Source organism: Schistocerca cancellata, chromosome 7 (genome assembly GCF_023864275.1).
Source record: "Schistocerca cancellata isolate TAMUIC-IGC-003103 chromosome 7, iqSchCanc2.1, whole genome shotgun sequence".
Taxonomy (NCBI): Eukaryota; Metazoa; Arthropoda; class Insecta; order Orthoptera; family Acrididae; genus Schistocerca; species Schistocerca cancellata.
The window spans coordinates 76,012,830-76,039,039 of record NC_064632.1 but is presented as its reverse complement, the minus strand read 5'-3'; positions in this window follow the sequence as shown (position 1 = coordinate 76,039,039).

Below are 26,210 nucleotides of genomic sequence, written 5' to 3'. Positions count from 1 at the left end.
TCTCGAAGTTGGTCGCAATATTTCTGGGCCACGCAGCGACATGACATATCCGTTCTCGTAGAGGATGCTAAGTACACGCTCTTTGCCTGTTTCTAATTACGTATCGAGGTTGCAGTAACACCTAAGAGACAGGGGTCCACTTTTTGTATTGGAACTGATTTCGTACTCTCTTACAATCATGCCACATAAAACTTGTTTCACTTACATGTACAGACTGCTCCAGAAAGTTTCCAATGAAGCACTGCCCTTGTTTAAATGAAGAGGTCTTCCCTCAGTTAAAAACAGGAACATATATTTAAGATTATCTTGCGCAGACAGAATCGAGTCAAACATAGGAACTGACGTGGCAAATAGCGAGCTGTTTTAATAGGATTTCTACGAGGTGTGGTTAATTTTTTATCTTTCAATTAAAGATTTAGCACACTGTGGTTCGTCTGCTTTTACATCAGATACAAGCGAATTAAAATGCGACATTTCTGCATCAAGTATTGTTGAATGTTTGTACCAAGATATTTTATCCAGTCGGTGCTTCTCATCTCTCAGTGGACACGGAGAAGTCTTCTTGGGGTCGCCAAAACAATAACATAAACAATGGCTACTATTTTAGAGCGGTTTAAGTCTTAAATCATCCTTAGGCCGAGGAGTGGTTCATCGGCATCCAAAGTACAGGCAGAACACAAGATTCCACCGTATTGTCTTACAGTACAATAAGTCAGCATTCGATAAACAGTACATGAATAACAATCGTACACCGCAAAACGGCCTCTTGTAAATGTGGGAAAATCATAAAATCGTTAATCACAATAAAGCCACAAACATGTCCGGACAGCTGTTGTTTTAGACAGCTACAATAGCTATGTGAAAACTTAAAATTTTTGTGCTGCCTTGTGACCCACAAGTACTACTGGAAAACAACTGTTTACGGATATATAATAGCTATATTTAGAAGATGATAGGATTAACAACGAAGCCCGTAATGAGATGCAATACTGATTCATTCATACGGCTGTCATGCGAGTGACCGTGGGCTTGCTCTTCAGACCAACGAATCTCGTAAGTCAGGTCGTACGGTCACGGGGAGGCGGGGGCTGACGAAGCAGAGTCGACCTTTCCTTGCCTGGAGGCCTCTACTCGATCCGGCCTTCCCGTCGCCCCCACCACCCGGCAAAGGTCGTGCCGGCGTGAATGCCAGGCGGCAACCTGTGGCTCCTCCCGGGGATTTACCACTCAGGTGCGCCAACCGTGCGGATACAATGGAGCTTCAGTCCCTTTCCCGCTGAGTTCCAGCTAATCAGCACGCTTGTTTGCTCTTCTAATAGTCTTCAGAATGAACGCTGGTTTGATGCGGCTCTCCACAGTAGTCTGTCCTGCGCAAACCTCTTCATCTCTGCACAACTAATGCAACCTATGTACAAATTAATCTGCTTACTCCTTTGAAGCCTAGTCCCGAGCGAGATGACGCAGTTGTTAGCACACTGTCCTCGCACTGCGAAGAAAACGGTGAAAATGCCCACCCGGACATTTCCTAAATCGCTGTAGGCAAATTTCGGGATGGCTCATTTGAAAAGGGCACGGACATTTCCTTCTTCGTCCTTTCTCAATTCGAGCTTGTTCTCCGTCTCTAATGGCCACGCTGTCGAGAGGACGTTAAAATCTAATCATCCTTCCTTGAATCCTTGGTATCCCTCTACATTTTTAAAGCTCCACACTTACTTCCAGCCGGCCGCGGTGGCCGAGAGGTTCTAGGCGCTTCAGTCCGGAACCGCGCGTCTGCTACGGTCGCAGGTTCGAATCCTGCCTCGGGCATGGATGTGTGTGATGTCCTTATGTTAGTTAGGTTTAAGTAGTTCTAAGTTCTAGGGGACTGATGACCTCAGAAGTTATGTCCCATAGAGCTCAGAGCCATTTGAACCATTTGAACTTCCTTCCATTAGGAAAATGAGTATTCCTTATTGTCTCAGAATATGTCTTATCAACCGAAATCCTTTCTAATCAATATGAACTCGAAATGTTCTTTCCCCCCCCCCCCCCCCCACATTCGATTTAGTATCTCATTTGTTATTCGATGTACGCACATGATCTTCAGCATCCTTGTGCAGCACCATGTTTCCAAAGCTTTTACTCTCGTCTTGTCTGTATTTATTGCTCTAAACGTGTCACTTCCATACAAAGCTACAGTTCAAACAGATACTTAAAAATAGGCTTCTTAACATTTAAATTCCCATTAGATCTTAACAAATTCCTGTTTTTCAGATATGCTTTTCTGCTATTGCCAGTGTGCGTTTTACATCCCTTCTATTTCGACCATCTTCACTTTTCTGTTCTCCAAATAGGAAACTGGTGTACTGCTCTGAGTGTCCCATAACCTAATCTAATTTCTACAGCGTCACACGTTTTCATAGGACTTTACAGTGTAATCCTTGCTTTTCATTTGTTAATATTCATCTTATAATCTCTTTTTAAGACATAATCTATTCCATTTAACTGGTCTGTCAAGTATAAGACTTCCTCTTTTCTTTCAAAAAGGTATCCTTTGCCTCTGCAGCCACAGCTTCCTCTCTTCAATAATCCTCTTCATCTCCATTTACGAAGAACAGCCCATCTCAATGATCATATTTTTTAAATTGTATGTTCTCTGTGGTCTCTTCTTTTCCTTCCATACGATCTCTCCGTCGAAAATATTTTGTAAAAGAATATCACATCCAATGAAGTATCTACAGAGTTTTGCTTCGCGTTGGCCTACAACTTTCAGTAGTTTTTCTTCTCTCCTTTTTCTTGTAAAAACATCTCATTCGTTTTTCTGTCAGTACAGTTAGTTCTTGAAATTCTACTCCAGATCCACATTTCTGTAGCTTCGAGTCGAGCATTCTCCTGCTTTAGTAAGCTACAGATTTCACATCCGTGTATCAGAACACTGCGCATAACAGTCTTTAAGAATCTTTTCTTAGTGTGGTAGCTGCTATTCTTGTTCAACTGAAGATTCTTCTTATTTTTTAAAGGAACTTTCGGCCAGCGCTTTTCTGCTCTTGCTTCCCTTGAGACATCTATATTTTCCTCTGCAAAGCTAGCGTATTCTGGCATATGGTTACGTCATCGACTTGCTCACCGCTTATTTTTATTTCAGTCTTACCTCCACCTCATTTCTCGTCTATAAACAGGATTTTTGTCTTATTTGGATTTATATTTACTTTCACTTTTGTTATGACTTGATTTAAGGCCTTAAGGGGTGTAGGTCACCAAACGGGCCGACTTGGAGCAAGGGAAGCACCACGGGACATTTTAATTTCCACTGTCTATAATTTTACAAATAAAATCATAAAACTTTGTCAGCATGACCAGGAAGGATTCAGGATTCAAAATTGTAGCAGTGAAAGTCCAAAAACATAACAAAATAGTTTTTTTAGATATTAAATGGTGTGGGTTCCTGTAGTCATGTCCTAGTTCATGAACCACGGGCAACGTATGAGTGGCCAAGTAAGTGGTCCCGACAGTCGGGATACCAGTTACTTCGGAATAAGGCTGGGCATCTCGGACATATTCTGAGTCGTGGTCACCTTTGTGCTCATACGGCAAAGACTACCAAATCCACCGGTTAGTCCCTCAGCCGTTAGGGGTAAAACCCAATGGGACTCGGGGCAAGTAAGGCTAGCAACCTGCTTCCCTGGTACTTTAAATATGATGCTGGCAACAATCAGAGCAAAATGCCTCGGACCTTTGGAGGTGACGGAGTCCCACCTCTAACTGACAAACCAGGGACTCCTAAGATACGACTTGGCAAACAAATGGTAATGAGATGGGGAGCTATTAATATCAATGGGGGCTACTCTGGGAAGAAGGTAGAGCTGGCAGAGGCTGCAAGTAAGATGGGGCTGGACGTTTTAGCTGTTAGTGACTTTCGGGTAAGGGGTGAGAAAGAAGAGGAAGTGGGAGAATACAAGGTCTACCTGTCAGGAGTCAAAGCAGGAATAGCACAATGGGGTGTAGGGCTTTACATCAGGAAAGAAATGGAACCCAGTGTAGTTGCAATAAGGTATGTAAACGAACGACTGATGTGGATAGATTTGACAGTGGCTAGCAAGAAAATTAGGATTGTGTCAGTATATTCGCATCGTGAAGGGACAGATCAAGATAAGACGGATAGTTTTTATGAAGCACTCAGTGATGTAGTTGTTAGAGTAAAGGACAAGGACAGTGTTCTGCTCATGGGTGATTTTAACGCCAGGATTGGAAATCGAACAGAAGGGTATGAAAAAGTTATGGGTAAATTTGGAGAGGATATGGAGGCCAACAGGAACGGGAAACAACTATTGGATTTCTGTGCCAGTATGGGCTTAGTAATCACAAACTCCTTTTTTAAACATAAGAACATTCACCGGTATACTTGGGAAGGCAGGGGAACCAGATTTGTCATTCACTATATAATAACAGATCAGGAATTCAGGAAGGCTGTGAGGGACACACGTGTATTCAGGGGATTCTTTGATGACACTGATCATTATTTAATCTGCAGTGAAATTGGGATTGTGAGGCCGAAACTGCAGAAGGTCAGGTCCATACGTAGGAGGATAAGAGTGGAGAAACTTCAGGATAATGAAATCAGGCACAAGTACATAACAGCGATCTCAGAAAGGTACCAGTTAGTTGAATGTAGTCAATTACAGTCATTGGAAAAGGAATGGACACGGTACAGGGACACAGTACTAGAAGTGGCTAAAGAATGCCTTGGAACAGTAGTGTGTAAAAGTAGGATGAAGCAAACAGCTTGATGGAATGATACAGTCAAGGCAGCCTGTAAAAGGAAAAAGAAGGCGTATCAAAAATGGCTACATACCAGAACCCGGGTAGACAGAGAAAGTTATGTTGAAGGAAGAAACAAAGCCAAACAGATAATTGCAGCATCCAAGAAGAAATCTTGGGAAGACTTTGGAAACAGGTTGGAGACCATGGGCCAAGCTGCTGGAAAACCATTCTGGAGTGTAATTATCAGTCTTCGAAAGGGAGGTAAGAAGGAAATGACAAGTATTTTCGACAGGTCAGGAAAACTGCTGGTGAATCCTGTGGATGCCTTGGGCAGATGGAGGAAGAGTTGCTCAATGTAGGTGAAAATGCGATCAGTAATGTTTCAGATTTCGAGGTAGAATGGGATAGGAATGATGATGGAAATTGGATCACATTTGAGGAAGTGGAAAAAATGGTCAACAGATTGCAGTGCAATAAAGCGGCAGGGTTGGATGAAATTAAGTCGGAACTTATCAAATACAGTGGAATGTCAGGTCTTAAATGGCTACACAGGATAATTGAAATGACCTGGGAGTCGGGACAGGTTCCATCAGACTGGACAAAAGCAGTAATCACACCAATCTTGAAACATGGAAACAGAAAAGATTGTAACAACTACAGAGGTATCTCTTTAATCAGCGTTGTGGGTAAAATCTTCTCAGGTATTGTTGAAAGGAAAGTGCGAGTATTAGTTGAGGACCAATTGGATGAAAATCAGTGTGGGTTTAGGCCTCTTAGAGGTTGTCAGGACCAGATGTTTAGCTTACGGCAAATAATGGAGAAGTGTTATGAGTGGAACAGGGAATTGTATCTATGCTTTATAGATCTAGAAAAGGCATATGACTGGGTCCCTAGGAGGAAGTTATTGTCTGTTCTACAAGATTATGGAATAGGAGGCAAACTTTTGCAAGCAATTAAAGGTCTTTACATGGATAGTCAAGCAGCAGTTAGAGTTGACGGTAAATTGAGTTCATGGTTCAGAGTAGTTTCAGGGGTAAGACAAGGCTGCAACCAGTCTCCACTGTTGTTCATATTATTTATGGATCATATGTTGAAAACAATAGACTGGCTGGGTGAGATTAAGATATGTGAACACAAAATAAGCAGTCTTGCATATGCCGATGACTTAGTTGTGATGGCAGATTCGATTGAAAGTTTGCAAAGTAATATTTCAGAGTTAGATCAGAAATGTAAGGACTATGGTATGAGGATAAGCATCTCCAAAACGAAAGTAATGCCAGTGGGAAAGAAATATAAACGGATTGAGTGCCAAATAGGAGAAACAAAGTTAGAACAGGTGGACGGTTTCAAGTACTTAGGATGCATATTCTCACAGGATGGCAACATAGTGAAAGAACTGGAAGCGAGGTGTAGCAAAGCTAATGCAGTGAGCGCTCAGCTACGATCCACTCTCTTCTGCAAGAAGGAAGTCAGTACCAAGACTAAGTTATCTGTGCACCGTTCAATCTTTCGACCAACTTTGTTGTATGGGAGCGAAAGCTGGGTGGATTCAGGCTACCTTATCAACAACGTTGAGGTTACGGATATGGAAGTAGCTAGGATGATTGCAGGTACTAGTAGATGGGAACAATGGCAGGAGGGTGTCCACAATGAGGAAATCAAAGAAAAACTGGAATGAACTCTATAGATGTAGCAGTCAGGGCGAACAGGCTTAGATGGTGGGGTCATGTTACACGCATGGGAGAAGCAATGTTACCCAAGAGACTCATGGATTCAGCAGTAGAGGGTAGGAGGAGTATTTGCAGACCGAGGAGAAGGTACCTGGATTCGGTTAAGAATGATTTTGAAGTAATAGGTTTAACATCAGAAGAGGCACCAAAGTTAGCACTGAATAGGGGTTCATGGAGGAACTGTATAAGGGGGGCTATGCTCCAGACTGAACGCTGAAATGCATAATCAGTCTTATATGATGATGATGATGATGATGATGATGATTAAATTTAATTATCTTCTTTCCTACTACTGGCTACATGGGTACACCTTGCTTCATAAGTAAGAAAGATTTTTCAATGAATTTTGCACAACATACAAACCATACTTACAGATTAAGACTTTCTAGAACTTATTTAAGTTATGAAAAAAGAAATTAGCTGTTAAATTTCAAACTTCATATTCAGAAAAAATTCTAATTTTTTTAGTTAGTTATCTCAATTTTTACCACGGTTTTTAATATATTTGGAAAATTCTACAGTATCATACACCTGTAAGTGTGGTTTGTTTGCTGCACAAAATTATCGATGAATATCTCTTACTTATGAAGAAAAGTGTACCTATAGCAATAAATGCAGGAAATAGTAAGTGAAAAAAATGATGAAATCTCACATGTAAAAAAAATTATTTTGTTATGTTTTCGAACTTCCACTGCTATGAATATGAATCCTAAATCGAACCTGGTCATGCTGACAATCTTTTATGAATTTATATGTAAAAGTATAGACTGTAGAAATTAAAATGTCCTGGTGTGCCTCTCCTGCTCCAAGTAGTCCTAACCCCCTTAAGGATTTTATTTCTTTCTTTTTATGTGTCTTCCACTAACATAATATCATGGACAAATCTGACAGAGTGAATATGAAAACCCTCTGACAAAATTACAATTTCAGCGGCAAACATTTAAATTTTAATTTTCCTCTCCCTGCACTTTCATTCCTCAACGGAGTTTCTACATGGTTGAATTCTTATTATGTTCATACACTGGATAACATGAGGGCTATGCTACAACCCTGCCTGATTCCGTTCTCGACGACTGCCTGTTTTCATATTCTTTGGCCTTTTAAGCAGAGCCTGCTTTCGATACAGTTAAAAGAAAACGCATGCTCTCTGCATTTTTCCCTTATAACTTCAGAATTCCATAAAGTAAATCCCAGTATACAATGTCATAAGCAGTTTGAAAATTCAAATGCTATAAATTTGGATTTTCCTGTCTTTAACCTACAATGAACAAAACATTATAGCCACTGCTTAATATCGTGTTGGTCCATCTTTGAAGATTCCGCGTGACAAGGAATCAACAAATGCCTGGCAGTTCTCCTGTAGTATGTGGCACCAGGTATGTACGCACAGGTTACACAGTTCTCATAGATTTAAGGACGGTGGTTTATAACTGCGGATATGGCGCTCCTCTGTCCCTTTATTAAAAAAAAATCATCAGTCTTCTAACTAGTTTGATGCGGCCTGCCAAGGAATCCTTTCCAGTGCCAACCTCTTCATCTCACAGTAGCACCTGCAACCTATGTCCTCAATTATTTGCTGGATGTGTTCCAATCTCTGTCTTCCTCTACAGTTTTTACCCTCTACAGCTCCGCCTAGTATCATGGAAGCTATTCTCTGATGTCTGAACCGATGTCCTACCATCATACCACTTCTTCTTTTCTATGTTTTCCATATATTCCTTTACTCGCCGATTTTCCAGAGAATCTCTTCGTTCCTTATCTTTTCAGTCCATCTAATTTTTAACATTCGTGTGTAGCACCACATCTGATATCCTTTGTTTCTCTTCTGATTAGGTTTCCCCACAGTCCATGTTTCACAACTTTGCAATGTCATACTTCAAAAGTACATTCTTAGAAATTCCTCAAATTAAGGCGTATGTTTGGTACTAGTAGACTTTTCTATCCAGGAATGCCTTTTTCCCACTGCTAATCTGCTTTTTATGTCCTCCTTGCTCCATCTGTCACGGGTTCTTTTGCTGCCTAGGTGACAGAATTCCTTAACTTGATCTACTTTTTGATCACCAATCCGGATGACAAGTTTTTCGCTGTTCTCAGTTCAGCTACTTGTCATTACTTTCGTTTTTCTTGGATTTACTCTCAGTCTACATTCTGTATTCATTAGACCTTTTAACTCCATTCGGTAGATCCTTCACTTTCACTCAGGACAGCAATGTCATCAGAAAATCTCATCACTGATATCCTTTCATCTTGAATTTTAATTCCACTACTGAACTTTCTTTGATTTACGTTATTGATTTCTCGATGTATAGGTTGCCTTAACACTTTTTAATCCCAGCACTTAGTTATTGGTCTTGCACTCCTCTTGGTTCTTGTTAGTATTGTATATTACCCGTCTTCTCTATAACTTACCCTCTTTTTCCCAGGATTATGAACATCTAGCACCATTTTACACTGTAGAACGGCTTTTTTAGGTCGACACATCCTATGAAAGTGTCTTGATTTAACTTTAGTCTTGCTTCTTTTATCAACCGCAACTTCAGAACTGATTCTCTAGTGCCCTTACATTTGCTATAGCCCAACTCTTGGTTGTTTAACACATCCTCAATTTTCTTTTCTGTTCTTCAGTATATTATTCTAGTCAATGACTTGGATGCATGAACTGTTGATTGTGCAATCATTCTCCCATATGTCAGATCTCGCGATCTTCGGAATTGCGTGGATGATGCTTTTTCGAAAGTCAGATTGTATATAGTGAGACTCCCATACTCTTCACACCAACGTCAGTAGCCGTTTTGTTGCCACTTATCCCAAAGATTTTGCAAATTCTGATGGAATGTTATTTATCCTTCCAGTTTTATTTGATCTTAAATCTTCCAAAGCTCATTTAAATTCTGATTCCGGTACTGGTCCCGTACCTTTTGTATATCGACTCCTGTTTCCTTTTCTATCACATTAAACAAAGAGGTCTTCAACGTACTCTTTCCATCCTCTCGTTCTCTCCTTAACAGCGCAATTCCAATTTCATTCTTCATTTTATCACCTTTTCTTTTAATTTCACCGAAGGTCGTTTTGACTTTTCTATATGCTAGGTGAGCCCATTCAACAATCATGTCTTTTTCGATTTCTTCACATTTTTCTTACAGCCATTTCAACTTGGCTTCCCTGCGCTTCCTATCTATTTCATTCCTAATTGACTTCTATCTCTGCATTCATGACTTTCCGAGAACATGGATCAATTGAAGTATTTCTCCTGTTACCTATGGTATCGTCGCAGTTACTTTCTTTGTACCTACCTTTTTCTTTCCAACATCTATCATTGTCCTTTTTAGAGGTGTCCATTTCGTTAATTGAACTACCTACTGAGCTATTCCTTATCGTATTGTCTGCACTGCCGGAGATCTTCAAGCATATGGCGTCATTCCTTAACACTACCGTATCGCACTTCGTTGAGTGTTGATTCTTCCTGACTAATCTCGTGAACTTCTGCCTACTCTTCATCACTAATACATTGTGATCTGAGTCTATATCTTTTCCTGAGTACACCTTACAGTCTATTATCTGATATCTGAATCTCTCCATGACATGATGTAATCTAACAGAAACCTTCACGTATCTCCAGGCCTCTTCCAAGTTCACCTTCTTTTGTGATTCTTGAACAGAGTATTCGCAGTTACTAACTGAAATTAATTGCAGAATTCCTCTCTCATTCATATTACCAAGCCCATGCTGTCTATAAACCATATCTTCTACTCCTTCGCATATAACGGCATTCCAGTCCCATATCACTATTAGATTTTCATCTCATTTTATGTTATGAATTATCCGTTCAGTATCGTCATATACTTCCTCTATGTCTTCATCTTCTGCTTGCGACTTCTGCATGTATACATTAACTATTGTTGTCGGTGTTTGCTACCAATTCTGATGAGAATAACCGTAACACTGAACTATTCACAGCAACTCACTCTCTGCCTGCCCTCCTAATCATAACGAATCCTACTCCCATTATACCATTTTCTGTTGATATTAACCCATAGCCATCTGACGTGAAATCGCTGTTTTCTTTCCATATCACTTCACTTACCCCCCCCCCCCCTCCTCTTATATCTGGATAGAGTCTTCGTATTTACATTTTCAGGTTTTCTAGCTTCCCTACCACATTCTAACTTCTGACATTCCAAGCTCCGACTCGTAGAACGTTATCCCTTCGCTGGTTACTCAGTCTTTTTCTCATGGTCATCTCCTTCTTGGCAATCCCCACCTGGAGATCCGAATGGGGGACTAGTCCGGAATCTTTTGCCAGTGGAGAGATCATCACGAAGATTTTCAATTACAGGCCATATGTCCTGTGGATACACATTATTTGCCTTTAATCCAGCGGTTTCCTTTGCCTTTTGCATCATCATGCCGTTGATCAATGATGAATTTCCCACCTTTAGTGGTAGTTTCCCACCCCAAAGGCAAGAGAGTGATCGGAACATCTGTCCACTCCTCGCCCTTTTTGACAAGGCCATTGGATGAATGAGGGTGATTTCTTATGCCGGGATTCTTCAGCCGCCATTACTGATGATTTTTATTCAGTATTTTGGCAATGGCTGAGCTCGAACCCGTGGCCGAGAACGCTTAGATTAAATTTGGAGACCAAGGCGTGAGTTTATTATAACGCACTTCAAACCACTGTAGCACTTCAGTGGGTTTGTGACAAGCATAATTAACCGGCCGCTGGAAGAGGTTATCACTGTTGGGTAAAACTTCATGTATGAAGATGATCAGGAAACTGTTCTGTTGTGTTGCCTTTCATTCCTAACAAAGGTGTCAAGGAAGCGGAGATGACAGTCAAAATGGTTCAAATGGCTCTGAGCACTATGGGACTTAACTTCTGAGGTCATCAGTCCCATAGAACTTAGAACTACTTAAACCTAACTAACCTAAGGACATCACACACATCCATGCCCGAGGCAAGATTCGAACCTGCGACCGGAGAGGTCGTGCGGTTCCAGTCTGTAGCGCCTATAACCGCTCGGCCACCCCCTCACCCATAGCAAAACACTGCTCCCACCGGTCAGGGTCCACTGTGAGTTCACGCGGTTGACGGCGTATCCGGACACAACATGTACCTGGTGTAACAACAAACGTTATTCATAACAGCAGGCGACATGTTTACATTCTAAGTCTAGTCTTAATAATTCCGTGCCCGGTACAATCGTAACTGACGGTATTGTTGGGTCGTCGTGGCAATACGTAAGACTCGTTACTTCGGAGGCTAAACACCAACAACGTAAGCTGCAAAAAAATTTGTGTATGTACCAGTATTGTGCTCTGTTGTTGCCAGATCTTTCGCAGATCATCGAGTATCCTGGTTTACAGTGCGGGGGTGCCTCCAAACTGCAAGCTTGTAACACTACCGCCCTGTCGGACGTGCGTTAGCTCAATAAAGCCTGTACTGTAATAGGTTCACGGGCTTCACCTTGTAAACAAGGATTTAGTACATAAGTTGACCGCGTGTACCTAATGGAAGCAATTCGGACTTATATTCAGTCAGTAACTACAGTGATGCGTCAAGCAAATGTAAAGTACAATTACGCATTCGCATGGACAAGAAGTACACACAGTAGATACTACCAACGATGAATAATACGGTCGCCAGCCTAATTAGGCATTGAGTGAGTTTTTCCTTGTACAAGTATGTGCAAGTACAAGCATAACAACACGTAGTAATGTGGCGTTTTATAGCAAAATTTAGAACCAGAAAGGATCTACTGAACTAAGGTTTTCTTCTTTTGTATTAGTTTGGATGAGTTACTTTTATCACAACACCACACAGCAATGATTACTACGAGCTGCACTTTGTATATTGATCAGACTGAAATCGGGCATAGATTACCCTAGCATCAGCAATTTTGAAAATACACATACAATGTCACTATTAAAATTGAAAAAAAAACACTAATACGCTTAGGTTTAATATAGAAATTAATTTTACTGTTCAATTCTGATCAATACACTTCAAAATGTGCAAGAATAGGCAAGAGAATGGGGGGGCCCTGAAACTGTTATGGTCGTTATACTGCAACTAGTAAGTCCTGAAGGTAAATTAACACTCAAAGTTATCAATCTGTGGATAACTACTTTTCTTTTCTTAATTTTGAATTAATTAGTTATTATTTCAGTCACAAATCAATTAAATATCATTGCTAGCTCAATTCATAATATGTCTTTCAATTTAATCACACTGTTGTTCTTTACTAACATCTGCGTTAACAAACATGAATTTAAACGTCTTTATAGCATAGATTAGTCTGCAGATGATTTATTACTAACTGTAAACTTTCAGTTCGGGATACTCGGGTTGCACAATAGGTGGTAAGGACCCTGTCTAGGTCAATGATAAGGATAAGTGATGGCTAAAGCAATTCTGGTAAAAGTCACGTTATTATTGAACAGTCAAAACAGTTTCAACACTGGTCCACACAGATACACTTCTAAAGATGAAACAAATGTTTGACCTGTGCACGTCGTTGCGGCGGATGGCAGGCAGCGAGATAGCGGGCAGCACAGTACACATACAAGCACGGCTAAGGCTCTCACAGTCTCGGCACTTTCATTCTTCTTGGCGTCGTCATCTTTCCAGTTTTGTGCCTGAGAATATAGCCATGCCAAGTAGTCGTCGGAATCGGCCCATCCGAGACTCAATGGAATCCACTTTTCCTAGATAGCTTCCTCGGTACAGTACATGTTCCTCTGACCGATGCCCAACTCCGACTGTTTTACTGAGCCCGTTGTGCCGAACCGCGCCAGTGTGCGTTTTCCCGCGCTCGCCTGCATCCACCTTTTCCCGCTCTCCTACAGGTAGGGTATTCACCACAGGTTTTCTACTACACATATCCTAATGCATTACCTACGTATGGATCAAGTGTTTAAATTACAATTTTCACATTTTACAATAGTTTTAACATTAAATACATTTCCTTTTGGTTATCAAATCGCTTGAAATATAACATAAATAATAACATTCATTTCAAAAGTTGTGTACAGTTTCTTTAACATGACACGAAAAGGAAAAAAATCCAAAATAATATTTACATTATTTTACATAAATTCAGAAAGAAACATTTATCTAAATGCATAAAAAAAATTATTATAGGTACATTATTGTTACAAGCTCTGTGATGAGGCGTGCACGACCAGGACCATGTCAACTACTGTTGATTTCACCATTATTCAGCCACTTTCCGTAGGTGCATACGACAACACCACACCGACAGTCGTCCCCATGTTCAGGGCCTTAGACTCTGTGAGATTAACATAGTCGTGTTATCTGTGAATAAATACATGTTAGAGCAGCTTTTAGTGGCTCCATGTTGCCGTACCTTACATACGTTGAAACTGTGCAGCACTGGTTAAAGAAAAGGACTTACATATCGATCACGTCCGCAGTTGGGTCTTTGAATGCTTCGAAAATCTTCTACCATGCTTATTTCTTTCTGTTCGGGACTTTGTAGGATGGATTTTTGGCTTCCACAAGCGACTATGACAACCTGTAATCTTCCATTAGCAACCTTATATCTGACCACTCCTGCACTCACACACAACGCGTGAATAATAAGAACATTTCGTGATCCAGGTTGGAGACGAATTCTATTTGCACTGCGAGCGCAAGAACGAAAAGCACACGAACTAATTTTGATGATCTGCTTATATAGCACCAGAGAGAATGTTCGTTCGTCGATGCTCGTCCTGTTGAGTTCGTCCCGATGTAGACGAGGCTGAGAACGTCGCGTAGAGCGACCTGCTACACACTCGCGAGAGCATCAGGCAGCTGGTGACGTCAGACAGTTGCCGCCTCCAGCAGACAGGGCCGGCGGGGAAGGGAGGGGGGTCGAGGGAGACTCCCCGCTGTCTGCTGCTGCCAGCGCCACTAATTAGCCGCTAAACAAATTAAGGGCTGGCGGCAAAATATTTTCCGCAGATGGCGCATCTCTCCGCGCGGGGCGCTCTTCTCTCCGAGTTCCAGTAATTGCGAGGAATTTTCCGGACTTGAGAGCAATAACATCCGTCACTCACAGCACACAGCCACACGACGGAGTCTTAGAGGTCTTGCTCGTCTGCAGCGATTCCTAACCCAACAGCCCGTAGAAGTGCGAATCGTTCGTTGCTCTACAACAGTATCACATTTGTGGAACAGACTTGATGCAAAGTACTTTGTGCATTAAATCCAAACGGGATTCAGTGAGATTTCCCCCAACATCAGTGAGCTCTTATTCTGAAAAAACGAAAATAATTTTACATATATACACTAGTGGCCATTAAAATTGCTACACCACGAAGATGACGTGCTACAGACGCGAAATTTAACCGACAGGAAGAATATGCTGTGATATGCAAATCATTAGCTTTTCAGAGCATTCACACAAGTTTGGCGACGGTGGCGACACCTACAACGTGCTGACATGTGGAAAGTTTCCAACTAATTTCTCATACACAAACAGCAATTGACAGGTGTTGCCTGGTGAAACGTTGTTGTGATGCCTCGTGTAAGGAGGAGAAATGCGTACCATCACGTTTCCGACTTTGATAAAGGTCGGATTGTAGCCTATCGCGTTTGCAGTTTATCGTACCGCGACATTTCTGCTCGCATTGGTCGAGATCCAATGACTGTTAGCAGAATGTGGAATCGGTGAGTTCAGGAGGGTTACACGGAACGCCATGCTGGATCTCAAAGGCCTCGTATCACTAGCAGTCGAGATGACAAGCATCTCTGGCATGGCTGTAACGCATCGTGCAGCCACGTCTCGATCCCTGAGTCAACAGATGAGGACGTTTCCAAGACAACAACCATCTACACGAACCGTTCGACGACGTTTGCAGCAGCATGGTCTATCAGCTCGGAGACGGTGTCTACGGTTACCCATTACGCTGCATCACAGACAGGAGCGCCTGCGATGGTGTACTCAACGACGAACCTGGCTGCACGAATGGCAAAACGTCATTTCTTCGGATGAATCCACGTTCTGTTCACAGCATCATGATGGTCGCATTCGTGTTTGGCGACATCGCGGTGGACGCACATTGGAAGCGTGTATTTGTCATCGCCATACTGGCGTATCACCCGGAGTGATGGTATGGTGTGCCATTGGTTGCACGTCTCTGTCACCTCTTGTTCACATTGACGGCACATTGAACAGTTGACGTTACATTACAGATGTGTTACGACCCGTGGCTCTACCCTTCATTCGATCCCTGTGAAACCCTACATTTCAGCAGGATAATGCACGACCGCCTGTTGCAGGCCCTGTACGGGCCTTTCTGGATACAGAAAATGTTCGACTGCTGCCCTGGCCAGCACATTCTCCAGATGTCTCTCCAACTGAAAACGTCTGGTCAATGGTGGCCGAGTAGCTGGTCTGTCAATACTCTTGATGAACTGTGGTATCGTGTTGAAGCTGCATGGGCAGCTGCACCTGTACACGCCATCCAAGTTCTGTTTGACTCCATGCCCAGGCGTATCAAGGTCGTTATTACGGCCAGAGGTGGTTGTTCTGGGTACTGATTTCTCAGGATCTATGCACCCAGAATGCGTGAAAATGTAATAACATGCCAGTTCTAGTATATTTGTCCAATGAATACCCGTTTATCATCTGCATTTCTTCTTGGTGTAGCAATTTTAATGGCCAGTAGTGTAGACTATATTAACTGTATGTTGAAGCCTTTGAGTATCTATTTTCTCTTCTTCCAAAATAACGACGTCATTTGAAGTCAATTTTATCTTCTGCGAAGGCGACTTATGATGGCTATACCTCAGTGAATCTAATTTAACAGTAAAGAAAAGAAAAGAAAAATTCGGTCAGGTGAGAGTTGGAGAAGCGCTCTGAGGGATCCGCAAAAACTTAATTATGTATACTTAATTATGTGTATAGGCAGTTCAACCGTCTCAGAAATCGAGAACGACAACGATTTTTGCATATTAAAAGCATTGATACTTGCAGTATATCGGTCCTGGGAATTCCAAGACTCTCGAGAATGTATTCATTTTAAGTCTGTAGTTGGATAGAAAATGAAAAAAGAAATATTTATTTCATGTGATATAATTACAAGTGAACCATTTCGTTGTCTTTCCTTCAGTTTTGCTCTTAAACCTTGCTTCTTGGTAGATCTCATCATTCTACGCCAACAGGAAATACCCCATATGTTTTCATGCGTTAGTTTTCGAGTGTCAAAATGTGTGATATAAAAGATCGTATCTTTCGGCTGCAGTGACTTACAGTCTTAAGTATTTTACACCGGCAAGAAACCATAGAACTACGTATGTGACTAATTTCAACGCGATAGTTTTACCTGCTCCTGAGAAAAAGTGATAGATCTACCGGCTCATTAAATAAAAAAAAGGTCTTCCACAGTCGGACACACACCCAGACGAACAGAAGGGAAAAAATTTGATTCATAAGGGTTCTCTTTTTACCGACAGATGTTTCAAAGCCTAACAAAAAGGTAGATATTTTGTGTCAACGTGGACCCATAAATGCCGTATAATTTTCTGTATATGCGAACCAATCAGGAATATAGAAGTGCGTAATCACCTTTTCCCATTAGTACTAGTCGTGCATGTGAATACTGATCATGCACGTGAATATTACGTCTCTACCCCAACAACAATCTCAGATTGGTCCGACAGGCTATTCCACAGATAATTCACCAGCGTTTTGTGTCTGAACAACAGTTTTACACGTTTACCAATCACTTGCTCTGAGTTTTAATTTGATCATATACTGAATACAGAAAGCAGCCGCTTAAGCACCACTTAGAATTTTCTAAACAAAAGCTTTCAGTTGCTAACAATCTCTGTCCACTGGATCGTGTTTTCTCTCTGCTCCTTCGAGGGTTGTAGAATTTGGGAGTATTGGCTTAGCGGCTCTAGGCGCTTGTCTGGAACCGCGGGCCCGCTACGGTCGCAGGTTCGAATATGGGCTCGGACATGGATGTGTGTGATGTCCGTAGGTTAGTTAGGTTTAAGTAGTTCTAAGTTGTAGGGGACTGATGACTTCAGATGTTAAGTCCCATGGTGCTCAGAGCCATTTGAACCGTTTTTGGGAGTATTTCCTTCAAACGTATTGATGAAAACTGGTCGTATTTTTCTGTAGTAAGAGAGGAAAGAGTTTCATTGTGAACACACTGGAAAGTATACGCATCTTTAACGTTTCAATGCTGAACCTTTCCACCAGCTTCCTCATAAAAGGTCTGGGACGTTTGGCAACGTCATAGACTTCCACGCACAAGTGTTGCTGACTGACAAACAGCCTGCCCGCCGCACCTTGCCAATTTCAGCTGAGGTACTCTTAATAACACAAAAAAATGTCGGCTCCCAGATTTTACGTCCAATCATCTACACGATCTGACAACACTGTATGACGAGAGACAGTTTGGAGAAAAGTGTTGTCTTCTGCTCGGGGTGTTACAGTGCAAATCTGCATTTAGGGTGTCTGCTGGAGAATTTAGTCTGATAGAACCTCAAAGGTAATCTTCTTCAATTTATAAAGCACCTGTAATAGAAAAACCTTTTTTCGAAAGATCTCGTGGTTAAGGGGCTCCAAAAAATGGTTCAAATGGCTCTGAGCACTATGCGACTTAACTTCTGAGGTCATCAGTCGCCTAGAACTTAGAACTAATTAAACCTAACTAACCTAAGGACATCACACACATCCATGCCCGAGGCAGGATTCGAACCTGTGACCGTAGCGGTCACGCGGTTCCAGACTGAAGAGCCTTTAACCGCACCGCCACACCGGCCGGCTAAGGGGCTCAGGAAAGGCTCAAAATCATGAAAAGTTCAATTTTTACCTTTTTTGCGTTTTCTGAATCTGCAGACTATAACCTTTTAATAGATATATAATTTATTCAATTCCGAAGACTACAACTATTTTTAAATTTTTTTTGAAATGTGTTCTACATGGGCGTGACCCACTGTGGCGCTGTTAAACTGCTGTCAAATGGTGTTATTATTAACGTCCGTGTTCATCAGGTACATTTTAGTGATGTGAGATAAAGTATGTGTTGTGGCTAACCTGTGATGGTTCAATATATATCGCTGGTGTGATTGTCGATTGTTTCATGTTTATTTACTCTGTCGTTATCTCCAAAATATTCGTAATTAATTCTGTTTCTTGAGTCTCTGTTTTGTTGAAGTATAATAATGAGTTAAAGTAAAGTTATTAGAAATCCTCTGAAGGCTTTTAAGAAAAGGAGAAATGTTGGAAAGCCAAAGGTATGTGTTATTACTGTAAATAATAACATTCTAACATGGTACGAGCGATGCTTGCTTTAAACAAGGAACGCCTTCGGGCTGCAGACAGGGCTGTAAAGAGTCTAGAAATACAAGCAAGAGTAAACAGGAGGAGGAACAAGAGGAAGCTGGAGGAGGAGTTTGCAGAGGATGAAGATAATCCATCCTATGGACCTGGAATGCACTAAAAAGTTAATCCAATCTTTGTAGCTCGATTCCTAAAACTTTTATTTTCTCATAGTAATTACATGTTTTCTACGGATCTTCCAAATATATTTGTTTCAAACTTTCAGTAAATGTTACACAGTACCGTCTGCATAATTTAACACAGCCTTTTTCCGAAAAACTGTATATTTTTGAATATATAAATAAATAATTGCAAAAAAAGTTGTGAATTTTCATTACAATTGAAAAAAAATCATCTTTAATAACTGAACTAAAATTTTGTAAAATCCCTGTGTTAAGTTGTAGCCCATATTCCAATAAATAATCTGTAAAAAGTTCAACTTCCTACCTCAAATACTCTGTGAGGAAAGATGTAATTTATAAGCGTTATTTTAATATTACAAGTATAGGGCGTTCCGGAGCCCCTTAAGAGAAGATCAGAACAATCTATACTCAACAATTTCCTCGCCCTACAACGACTTCAGGTAGCTGGCTGCCGCTGGCGGCTGCTTGGCGCCGCCGCCGTCAGACCAGGTGAACGCACCGTGACACATATTGAGCACGTTACTGATACCGTGTTGGTAAAAAGAAGCAAGTGTTGAGCATCTGATACCCCAGGTGAATCAAGGTAAACCAACAGCATCTCCTCAACAAGCTTTCAGCTAACGTTGCTGCATATAGGCCTCCGCAGGAGGTGCCTGGTTCTTATACCCACACCGAATGCTGTTCATCGGCGACTAAGGCTGAAATTTGCACACGGGTTCGTAACTGGACATCCACTGAGTGGTGGCGGGTTACCTTTCAGATGAATCATGGTTTATGCTTCATCGAACAGATGGACGTTAGGTCTTCGTAAGAGTCCAGTCTGAAGGATGGAGCGGTATGGCCTCTGAAATACGCTTGTGGCTTATCCTGTGTGACCCCGTCATTCTCGAAGGCACAATGGATCAGTAGAAGTTTTTATCTATCCTGGGGGACCATGTCCACGCCTACGTGCAGTCTGCTTTTCCTCGGGATGGTGGCATCTACCGGCTGGACAATACAAAGTGTCAGACAGCTCGCAGTGTACGTGTACGGTTCAAAGGGAAAAAGGATGAGTTGCCTGTGCTCCCCTGGCCACCGAACTCCACAGATTTAAACTCAGCCGAGGATTTGTGAGACTACCTTGATTGAGCTGTCTGCGCCATTGATCCCCAAACAAGAAACTTAGCGCCGCTGGTGACCCTCAGCACTAGAATTGGCATGGCTCCATGTCCCAGTCAGTAGAGTCTGCACAGAACAACGTGGCTGGTAGATGTACAATCGGCAGGGCACCCATGGGGAAAGCGGTAATGCTGGGGAACGTAGGCAGCCTCTGTAGGGGAAATGTCGAGTGTTGGAGGGGGAGTGCTGTTCTGAACTGAAGCCTACACTCACCGTTTTTGTACATGTTAAGAGGAGTCCCTCGATGTCCACAATTGCGTTGTGGCTATTCAAAAAGATCCATTGTCACCACCGCTTTGGTTAGTGTCCATAAAGAATACCACTGAAAATGTAGGAAAAGCAGCACTTTAATTTCGCCTGGCTTTTTAATCATTTGTAGCTTTTAGAGAAGTATAATGCATGGGAAATCTACATTTCGCAAAACTTGCTTCTTTCGGCAAAACACAGTGGATATCACACAATGTCACCTCACTAACATGTTGTGCAGATGCAGTTGCAAGATATTTCTATAACTGCCGTTTATAGAGTTTATTAAGTGAGCTTAGTAGCTCAGGAGAAACATACCCTCGGTGCAAAAATAAATGTGTAATCCTTTCAATTTTGCTGTTCCAAAACTCACAGCATTTCTCATTTAAGTAGTTACCGCTGCCTTTTAAAAATTACATTATTTCATTGGAAAAGTGAGTAGTTATTGGAATAACGTGATAAGTAATGAAGTTTTCCATAATACCCTTATGGAAAGTAACCTCCCATTTGCATGCTATCGTTTGCTTAAAGCTCGTTCCGGTATCTCAAACTCTCTATGAAATATGAAGAACGTTATGGATATTTCATTTTGGCTTTACCACTCGTGCACGCAATCACAAATGAGTGTGATCCACGAGATCAGTTTTCTTGAGATTGATGACTGATTCAGACCGCCTTCCACCTCTAATGAAAAATTCAGTATTTTAGTTAAATTTCATATGCAGCAACTTGTATATAACATGCACCAAAAGAAAAATGCTAACGATGCCTATTTTTAATTGCAATCTTTTTCGAATTTCGCGCAATGTCCTACGTAAATGGAAATATCTCAATAAATACGACTATTAACAAAATGACAGACATTTGATCACGAAGCTGACCTATGAGGGAAGAAATAAGGACAAAATGAATTTTTTATCAGTTAGTTTCTGTAAAATCGTTATGGAACGATTGCAGGGCATGTACGTCGATTCTGTTATTGCAGAGAGTTGCCGACCGGCCAAAAGGAGGCAAATACTGTCGGCTCCCCTTCTGGACAAATGCATGAACTCGCCCAGCACTCTGGACTACAATTCGTCACTACGAATCAGCCACCGTATCCTGGAAGGGCCCTACCTTCCAGAATCTCATTAACTCTCTTCCTGCACATCTCGCAGCAGTTCATGTTGCTAAAGATGGTTAGTCCAGATTTCGACAGATGATCACACAAATGTGACTGAACAGTGCTTTACAGCACTCTAAGTAACTGAAATGACAGTCTGTACACAGTTTATATATGGTTACATTTAGTTAAGTAACCAAATTGCTGCAATCATATTTCAGTCTTTCTAAATTTTAATAATCATTAGTTATTTGAATGAATAGGAATTGCACTCTAATTCACACATGATATACTCTGGTAAATGATAGTTGTTAAATAAAAGTAGTGGTAGTTTGGCATCATGAATCAGCAGTGTAGGGACAGTCTGAGCAAATTTTAGATGTCCATTCGTGCTGTTGCATTAACTTTGATAATTCTTATATGAATATTGCAATAGTCTCGAATGTGGTTCTAATGAAATCATCAGGGACTGTATTAATGACAATCCGTGCCAACCGTGAGATGCTGCACAGAAAATCAATACCACACTTAGATTTTTGAATCCTTTGTAATTCCGGGTTGTCTCTCTGTTAAGAATATCATAAGCTGAAAAGCTCATTGAGATAGGCATTTTTCTTTTTCTTTCTTTTTTGACAAAGCATCAGCAACGGTTACACTGTAGTAGTTATTAGCATAAGATACTTGTCTGAATTACCTTTTGCTTGAGGATGACTTATTCCAGATACCATTGTAAGAATTTCTAATTCCTTGTTCCACTTTATGGTGACAAATACTTACCTTTTCCATGCGAAAAGTAGCCGAAATCGAATGCGCACTGAATACATTCCTCGCTTAATTTTCTTCGCCGGCTGCTGTGGCCGAGCGGTTCTAGGCGCTTCAGTCCGGAACTGCGTTGCTGCTACGGTCGCAGGTTCGAATCCTGCCTCGGACATGGATGTGTGTGATGTATTTAGGTTAGTTAGGTTTAAGTAGTTCTAAGTTCTAGGGGACTGATGACCTCAGATGTTAAGTCCCATAGTGCTTAGAGCCATTTCAAACATTTTTTTTTTCATTTTCTTCACAACTGTTGTGGCCAGATTTTTCAGTCATTGCATATGGTTTCCGGGTATAGTAGACTTTCGCGATTTGGCTCTTATGTAATGTGTAGCTCACAGATTGTCACTGTGTTCACATTTTGCAATCAACGCTGGTTTCCGTTTGTGTTCCTCTGTTTTGACGGCATAACCAAATCCAGTGTTCCTTAGACAAATTAATTCTGCATGCGTAACGGTCGAAAAGTCCGCCCCAGTAGCTGAGTGGTCAGCGTGACGGATTGCCGTCCTCCGGGCCCGGGTTCGATTCCCGGCTGGGTCGGAGATTTTCTCCGCTCAGGGACTGGGTGTTGTGTTGTGTTCATCATCATTTCATCCCCATCCGGCGTGCAGGTCGCCCAATGTGGCGCCGAATGTAATAAGACCTGCGCCAAGGCGGCCGGACCTGCCCCGCGAGGGGCCTCCCGGCCAATGACGCCAAACGCTCATCATCATCATCATCACGGTCGAAAAATTTGTTATCTACTCACAAAGTTTACCGTATAACCAATGGAGATGCTTCAAAAATGTGAACCATCTGATGAATGAGCTTCTCACAGCGATTGCGACAATTATTGTTTTATGATGTTTAGCTTGGAGTCAGAGTATGAGTAGTGTTATTAGCTAAGCTCCAGTCCCTAAACTAATTACATAAATGGGAATATAGCCCCTTGGTGTATAATTTCGGTATTCTGGATGCGTCTCTTTGGCACAAGCTGTGCTCACTTCTGAGCTCACTCGAGAAACACATCAGCCTGCAAACACGTTGTCGTTCTGGTAGTGCCACTACCATCGGTGAAGTGTAGCTTGGTATCAATGCAGAATATGTTTGGCAATTGTGTGGTCACCGATCTACTTCCTGGATGGTGCTGAATTATCTTCATAAACTGATTTGGAATTTTCTTGTGATTGCTATCATGTAACCTTGTGTTCACTTAAGGTGTGACCTTAGGTTATCAGTTTATAGTTTTGATTGCAGGAAGGTCGTTCCATGCAGAAACTGCAGCTAATCGTGTGTCGGCTGTCTATCTGTACACGTTATTGCACGTTATCGCAGACCTTTCGGGAAAATGTTGGTAACTGATATAAGCGACTTGCGCCCAGCTTAGTACACGCGAGAGAAAGGATATGAATTTGTAAATTTGTGACCACTGCATCTCGGGGAAGTTTAAGTACTCTTTAACTAGGAAAACGCATCATTTCGCTAAGACAATGCCTCCCACTGAGATATAACGGTTGGGGGACTTTCCTGCAAGTGTTTAGATACCCAACGGCCACTGAGATCGTTTGTTACAGTCACTTGGCGCCACAGAGCGCCAGCCTTGCGCCAACAGAGAGCCTCTCACGCAGCGCGGTACGTTTTCAGTACACGAGGACGCGAGGGTCGATAAGAACCGGCGGCAGTCAGAAGATGTTAACGGCTTTTGTGATAAACCAGCTGGAAGTTGGCATCTTGGAACGAGGAAAGGAAAGGAAGAGAAGTACGCAGGAGAAAATGTCTGTCGATTGGTACTCATATATCGTCAGCCACTGATGGAAGTTCAGTGTTCTGAAATATACAACTCAAAGCTGCCGAGCAGTGGAGTGGACGGGACTTTACTCGTCGTACGAGCACTGGGCATCGAGATATCATCCCAGAAAAATTCATATTGCCGACTTCGTGCTGATCCGATCGCTTGTTTAAGGGGCTCCGGAACGCCCTATACTTGCAATGTTAAAATAACGCTTATAAATTACATCTTTCCTCACAAAGTATTTGAGGTAGGAAGTTGAACTTTTTACAGATTATTTATTGGAATATGGGCTACAACTTAACACAGGGATTTTACAAAATTTTAGTTCAGTTATTAAAGATGATTTTTTTTCAATTGTAATGAAAATTCACAACATTTTTTTGCAATTTTTTATTTATATATTCAAAAATATATAGTTTTTTGGAAAAAGGCTGTGTTAAATTATGCAGAAGGTACTGTGTAATATTTACTGAAAGTTTGAAACAAATATGTTTGGAAGATCCTTAGAAAACATGTAATTAGTATGAGAAAATAAAAGTTTTGGGAATCGAGCGACAAAGATTGGATTAACTTTTTAGTTCATTCCAGGTCCAAAGGATGGATTATCTTCATCTTCTGCAAACTCCTCCTCCAGCTTCCTCTTGTTCCTCCTCCTGTTTAGTCTTGCTTGTACTTCTAGACTCTTTACAGCCCTGTCTGCAGCCCGAAGGCGTTCCTTGTCTAAAGCAAGCATCGCTCGTACCATGTTAGAACCTATCTTCATTCCCATATTTCTATATACCTTGCACCTTACAATGTTGCCATCATTGAAAGTCGCAACAGCAACTTTACTTTTACTCATTATTATACTTCAACAAAACAGAGACTCAAGAAACAGAATTAATTACGAATATTTTCGAGATAACGACAGAGTAAATAAACATGAAACAATCGACAATCACACCAGCGGTATATATTGAACCATCACAGGTTAGCCACAACACATACTTTATCTCACATCGCTAAAATGTACCTGATGAACACGGACGTTAATAATAACACCATTTGACAGCAGTTTAACAGCGCCACAGTGGGTCACGCCCAAGTAGAACACATTTCAAAAAAAAAAATTAAAAAATAGTTGTAGTCTTCGGAATTGAATAAATTATATATCTATTAAAAGGTAATAGTCTGCAGATTCAGAAAACGCAAAAAAGTAAAAATTGAACTTTTCATGATTTTGAGCCTTTCCGGAGCCCCTTAAGACACTCACTTCCATATTGCACCTTTTGCTGTTCTAGTCTATGCTGGATTTCATTCCAGTCTGACGTTTATTTTCACTAATCATCGACTATCTTCGTTTCTGTTGCTCGTTTTCCGACACTGACCAGGACGCTGATTTTCCGGATTCGTAACACTGCTGAATCGAATTTTCATTCTTTCGAACACCGCCGACCTGACCACTTCCGATCTCTTAAGACCTGCTTCGGCAGATATGCTCTATGTACGAGACGTGTTTTTTAAGTAAGTACTGTTTTGAAATTAATAAAGACGTGCTAACATATGCCAATAATTTTATTTTTACATGAAAGGCTGTAGCTTAATCTCCTTTTCTACATAATTACCGTCAATATTGAGGCACTTGTCATAACGTTGTACCAGTTTTTGAATATCCCCCTCATAGAAGTTTGCCGTCTGACTTGTTAACCACTGCATCACCACTGTTTTGACTTCGTCATCGTCTTCTGCCTCGTAATGAGACAATCAATGCAGCAGCTTACTGTACGACATTGCACAATCTGCGCCGTTCAATTCAGAACAAAAGACGTGGCCAGTTGAGCAAGGGCATCGTTTTGCTGCAGGACAATGCCCGTCCGCATGTGGCGAATCAGACCAAAGATCTCATGACATCTTTTCGATGGGAAACTCTGGATTATCCCCTGTACAGCCCCGGTCTTGCGCCCAGTGACTACCATCTGTTCTTGCACTTGAAGAAACACCTGGGTAGTCAGCGTCTTCAAGACGCTGACGAACTCAAAACAGTGGTGATGCAGTGGTTTAACAAGTCAAGCGGCAAACTTCTATGAGGAGGGTATTCAAAAACTGGTACAACATTATGACAAGTGCCTCAGTATTGACGGAAATTACGTAGAAAAATAGATTAAGGTAGAGACTTTGATGTAA